The sequence below is a fragment of the Palaemon carinicauda genome, chromosome 21 (genome assembly GCF_036898095.1).
Source record: "Palaemon carinicauda isolate YSFRI2023 chromosome 21, ASM3689809v2, whole genome shotgun sequence".
NCBI classification, from domain to species: Eukaryota; Metazoa; Arthropoda; class Malacostraca; order Decapoda; family Palaemonidae; genus Palaemon; species Palaemon carinicauda.
Window position 1 is genome coordinate 115025908 of NC_090745.1, and position 6287 is coordinate 115032194.

The following is a 6287-nucleotide window of genomic DNA, read 5'->3' on the forward strand; positions in this document are numbered from 1 at the left end:
TCTTTTATTTACCATAGTAACTATAGTCTACACATAATTATGTCTCTTACATCCACAACTAATAACCAAGTACCCTCTTCACTCCTAGTGAGTGTATAGTTTTTGTTACATCTCTGCACACAAATTCCTAAGCCTGTTGGTTTAGCAACTTGTCACTTATTCATGTCACTAACATTTTTTCATTACTCTTAATTATTTGATTTACCTTTTTCCAAATATTTGCTAAATAATTCAGTGGTTAAGTGGTATCTTTTATGTCTTTCAGTTATGGTTTTTCTCATGTGAATTTCACATTTTGGCTATGTGCTTGCATAATTCCAGAATTAATATAAGTATCATCACTCTACCTTTTCGGGTAATTTTTCTATATACTTGGTGCTGAATACAGAAATTATATCTGTGTGACCTATTATTTTGCGTATATTAAGAAGTCTAGAGACATGGCTTTTAGTGCTTCCTTGTTTTTACTAAAACTAAAAACACATCTGAATAGTTTTCTTGCTAGAATTGTCATTTATTTTAAAGTTAATGGTTAGCCATGAAAAAAGGAGAACATACAAGTTGAGATATGATGCTGTAAACTTGGTAGATTGATTTACTCCTCATGGCTGTAGTGAAGGAGTTACTGTGGACAGGGCTTTAGGAAGCAAGATTGAGATGGTATGGACATGTGTTGAGACGTGATGAGGAGTATGTTGGCCACAGAGTGGTGGAAATAGGAGTTCTGGGAAGGTGGCGCTGGGAAAGACCAAAGAAGAGGTGAAAAGACTCCATCAGGGAAGATATGCTGGGAAAAGAATGTAGGTGATAACATGATGCATGACAGATTGAGCTGAAGAAGACTCACCTAAAACAGCGAACCCATGTCTTGGGTAGTGCCATAGCCTCTGTACCATGGTTTTCCACTGTCTTGGGTGAGAGTTCTCTTGCTTGAGGGTACATTCGGGCACACTGTTCTATCTAGTTTTTCTTCCTCCTGTTTTTGTTAAAGGTTTTATAGTTTATTTAGGAAATATTTATTTTAATGTTGTTACTATTCTTGAAATATTTTAATTTTCCTTATTTCCTTTCCTCACTGGGCTATTTTCCCTGTTGGGGCCCCTGGGCTTATAGCATCCTGCTTTTCCAACTAGGGTTGTAGCTTAGCATTTAATAATAATAATAATAATACAAACACACCGTAGGGCCTTCGAGTAATGTACCTATGGTAGTTAAGTACCCCGTATTCACTGACTACCGTCATTTTTACCACCCTACTTCACGCCTACTGATCCAGTGATCAATTTTTAAGAACTAAGATAATTAACGGCTAGAAAATTTGGATTTAGGATAGTATCTGGCAGATATCTGTCTAAATCCAATCTACTTCATTTCCATCGATTCCTAATGTAGCCTATTTGGGATTTTGTGAAACATGAAATTGGGCTAAAATATAATTAATGGCTATGTATTGAAATAATTAATGTCCTTAAATTTAAGTTTTTCTTGCATTAATAAATTCCATTTGGGTATTAAGGATTTGTAATGAATTTAAAGTATAAAGGCCTTCAATAGCCTTTCAATTACCTTTTTTTCATTAAGTACCATAGTAGAGATGGAATACTGTACGTTATTTATAAATGAATTACACCCTACTCTTTATTATACTGACTAACAAAATGTCTTTCTTTCTCAGGTTTTTGCAGTGTAAGCAGTGTTCAATCAAATGCTAGCCAGAAGTTCTTTTCAAGGGATTGAAAGCAGAACGATTTTTCAACCTTATCTTTATTTTGAAAAGAATACTTATGCAGGATTCTAGTTTAATGGTGATACAGTGATAGCAAAGTTTTTGCCCAACCAGAACTACATTTTTATTATATTTTTGGAAGGATTTCCAATTTTCCTATCATATTTGTGTCAATGAATATTTCCATAATAAGATACATTTTACTACAAAAATTATATGCAAATTACAAGTATTGTATACAAAGATTGAAAACGAGTAAATTGAGATTTAAAATGGAAGTGAATGAGAAGACAGTCTTCTTGTTCTATTAAATCACTGCATGAAAGAGGTGGGAGAGTATACAATACTGGAAGAAGATAGAAATTAAGTGTTGGATGGCAAGAGCAAAGAAAGAGATCCTGGAGGAATTTAATTGAGAAACTAATCACTGACTAATAAAGAAAATACCAAAATAGTAAAGAAGGAAAATTTAAATGATATCTCAGCCATGAAAACCATAAGACTGCTTTATTGTCCCAATATTTAACGAGAAAGTAGGCATTCAAGATTGTAACAACTATAGGGGAATCAAGCTGATGTTTCATGCAATGAAAATATGGGAAAGACTTCTAGATCAAAGGTTGAGAGGAGAGGTAGAAATATCACCAGAACAGTTTGGATGTATGACAGATCAAAGCACCATGGATGCAATGTATGCATTGAAACAGTTTTCTTAGATGTAGAAAAGGCATATGACAGAGTGCCAAGGCAAGAGATTTGGAGATGTTAAAGAGAAAAGCTGACACTGGAAAAATGCATTAAATTGATACAAGAAAGGTACACCATAGGAATGTGGAAACGACAGTGAGATGTTGTGTGGGAGAGACTAAGTCGAAAAGTGAACATTGGTCTACAGGAGGGATCTGCAGTTTGCCCATTCCTCTTTAATATTATAATGGAATTGGTGACAGAGAACACGAGGGATTAGGCACCATGGTCAACGTTATATGTTGATGATGTGGTGCTTTTTACTGAGACAAGGGAGTGGAAGCAGAAACTTGAGGCATGAAGGAAGGCTTTGGAGGATAGAGGAATGAAAATAAATAAAGAAGAAAAATTGAATACTTGCAACTTAATACAAAACTGTATTATGTGGTTACCATGGTGCTGAATGGAGAAAACATCAAGAGAGGGGGATAAATTCAAATACTGTATTTGGAATCATTGGTGGGTGAAACTGGAAGTTGGGAAGAAGAGATCAAGTGCAAGAGATAATTTGGATGGAAAGTCTCAGTTAAACTCGGCTGTGAGACCAGCAATGCTGTATGGCATAGAAACTCTCCCAGTCAAGAGGACAGATGAAAGTAGAAGAAATATAGCAGGGATGAGGATGTTGGGCTTAGGGAGGATAGAGTGAGAAATTAATATATTGGAGCGACAGGGGTTACAGAATTTTCAAAAAAGGTGCAGAAAGCAAGATTGAGATGGTATGGACATGTGATGAGGCGAGCTGAGGAGTATGTTGTCCGCAGAGTGATGGAGATGGAGGTTCCTGGAAAGCAACGGAGGGGACCAAAGAAGTGGTGGAAAGTCTGCATCAAGGAGGAAATACAGGAAAAGAATATAAATGAAAACATGGTAGATAACAGATTGAGCTGGAGAAGACTCTCCAAAAACAGCGACCCCATAAAAATGAGCTGATAATGCTTTAAAGAATAAGATCTCAGCCATGAAAACAGAAGCATTAAATTAGGAAAACGAGAGGAACACCAAAATCATAGTTTTTAAACTCTGCTGCATGAAGAGAATGAAGGGGAAGGGAAAGATGTTGACATGACATATGCATCAATGAAAAGTGTGAAGTTTATCATCATCATCATCATAAACACCTTTTCCCTTAAATATGGAAACAGTTTTTCCGCTTTCTTCTGTCATGTACCCCTGTCTCCTGGAACCTCTATCAGGAATTATAAGAAGTAGTTGTAGAAAAGAATGAGAAAACATAAGTTCTTGAACAGAGAAGATGCACAACTAGGTGAAAAGAGTATTACTGGATACAGAGATGAGTTTGCTGGATGTTATGAAATTATTTGTTTGTACTGTATAAGGAAAGGTTTGGAAGAATTTTTGAATTTACCAGCTAGTTTGGCTGCAGACCAGAGAAATTACCAGCCTAGACAGTCATTATAAAGAGGCAGTTTTGAGAATACTCCCAAAAAGGGAAGAGGGTAAACTAGATACAGTACTATATTAGAGAATTTGAAGAAACCATTTGCAAAGACATCATGTCAAGCAATTAGACAGGCATTCAATTTTAAAAGCCGGTAGTACCTGAAATATTCATTCTGGTACTATACCACAGTATAAAATCTAGAGGGAAGACTGGCAATTATTTCAGAGTAATTTATGATAGATGATAATCCCTATCAAAGATCATCTGAGTCATTCATTGGTTATCATATTTTTGGAAGATGCTACAAAAAAGTACATAAAGGAAAACCCATGGCCACATATATGTGCATCTGATCTTGTGTTAAGACAAAAACAGGAGAGAACCATATAGATATTTAAAAATGACAGTGGATATTTTGGTAGACAGATAATGGTGAATTTAAAACTTCAAGAGGACAATGCTTATAAGAAATAAGAGATTTTTTAATGCTTAGATTATGAAAGAAGATCAGTGGAAAGAGAGAGGATGAGGGCTATGGTATGATGGAAGGATAGAAGAACTAAAACATTTGCATTTTTTGGACAACATGAGTTAAGTTGATATTTAGACAGCCTCAAGAGAAAAGTAGTAGCTTCCTGGATAAAGCAGAAAGAGACTGAGAGTAGAAGCAAGGAAGTTCGTCTCAGCAGTAAAGAGAAATTTATTAAAAGTGTAGAAAACTTCTTCAAGTAGTAGAGATGTGCGCTTAGTGTGGAAATGGAATTAACTTTATACAGATGAGACAATCAGTTGCTAAGCTTCCATTCTCAAGTGCTTTGTGAAGATCACATTTCAAATGATGTCTCAGAGATGTGCTCAAAACCATGTACCAAGATAATTTTGACTTGAAGAGTTGGAGAGAAGTGCAACTTGTCAGAAAATCAAGATATGGAAACCATTTGATAATAAAAAAACAAGAAGGAAAGCCATAAGTAAAGATCTGGACTAAATGGAAATTTGTGCAAAAATTACACAGGACAGGAGAGAGAAGAGAGAATTAATTCATCTTAAAGGAAACCAAATTGGAAGGACCTAAAAGGATACTATGTCACATGTTAAAATTATATTAAGTATATTACTGTACATTGAAGTGATATATTTGGTTTGGTATAGAGAAAGGTTTTTTTAATATTTTCATATTTTAATGAATGACTGTTTTGGAACAACTGTTACGTACAAAAGGAAACAATTTTATTAAGAATTATGACCTTTCTTACATTGACTGTCTTGAATGAGTGGTGAATAACTGGTTGAAAATGAGAGAAGCAGTATCAGATAAAAGATAAGACCTCTAGTAGGCGAATATCCTCTCACCTACCAAAGCTTTCACTTTTTGACTGTCTTCATTTCAGGGAGGATATTGAATACTGTTTTCTAACTTATCTTCTTAAACAATCTTCATCACTTTTGAGGTAGTATTCAGTTTTCTGTATTCTTTCATATTCTCTATAATTTTTATACAGTTGCCAACACAATAACCAGAAATCATTTATGCTCCAGATAGAATAAACTACAAAAATATCAGTTCCAGAGCAGAAAATTACTCCCAGTTTGTATGTCTCCAGCTTGTGTTGTATATTTTAGATGTGCATTAATATGTTTTGCTTGAATTTATAATCTAGATAATACTAAATTCCAGTCAAAATTACCCATATTTTAAGGTAGAACCCCTATAGATTCAGTTTAATAATACAATTCAAGTAAGGCTGTTGATTTTAGGTTCTACCCTCATCATCCTCATTTCATTTATCCTTAATCTTTATTATACAGATGTTTTAGGCCTTGGATCAAGAACTACAGTAGTCAAGTGCCACATTATTCCACCTTCTCAACAACTGTGTACCACCTCTTTATTAATAACCTTCTATCTTTTCAAATGTACATCTATATACCATGGCAGTTCCCCAATTTTGGGAGGTAGCCAAGATAAAAAAAGAAACGAGGAGATTTTTTTTCTCATCGTTCCTCTTTGTCTGACGAAGGAAAAGAGGAACGATGAGAAGGAAAATTTCCTTTAAATGTACATGCCTCCACAAATTTGACCATCAATATATCTTTTTATTTCTTCATCCATGGTCTACTAAATATCAACACAGATTCTGAAAGCATAATTGTATCTCATCTGGAGATACAGTATCCTGTTTTTCGTGCCAAGGAATCTATCTGTTACTTTACTATTTGCAGCTTGCTTACAGTAATAATTGAATTCATGATACAGTACTATTTCATCATTTTTTTTACCAGTTTTTGAAAACTGTGATCCTTGGATTACATGTTTCTGTGATGACTGCTTTCTTTTTGGTGCTAAGCATAAAATTCTTTTTCTACTTCAGTTTTCCACCTTACTGTCTGTCATGCTTTGATGAGTCA

General features: G+C 34.7%; 1 long non-coding RNA gene across 1 annotated transcript in view; it reads left to right on the forward strand.

Moving 5' to 3' along the window:
• LOC137614753 (uncharacterized) overlaps positions 1-5570 on the forward strand; it is a 30163-nt gene extending 24593 nt beyond the window's left edge. Inside the window, exon 3 of the long non-coding RNA XR_011039150.1 lies at positions 1676-5570. This is a non-coding gene — a long non-coding RNA (uncharacterized lncRNA). The remainder of the gene's footprint in view (positions 1-1675) is intronic.
• The last annotated feature ends 717 nt before the right edge of the window (positions 5571-6287 follow it).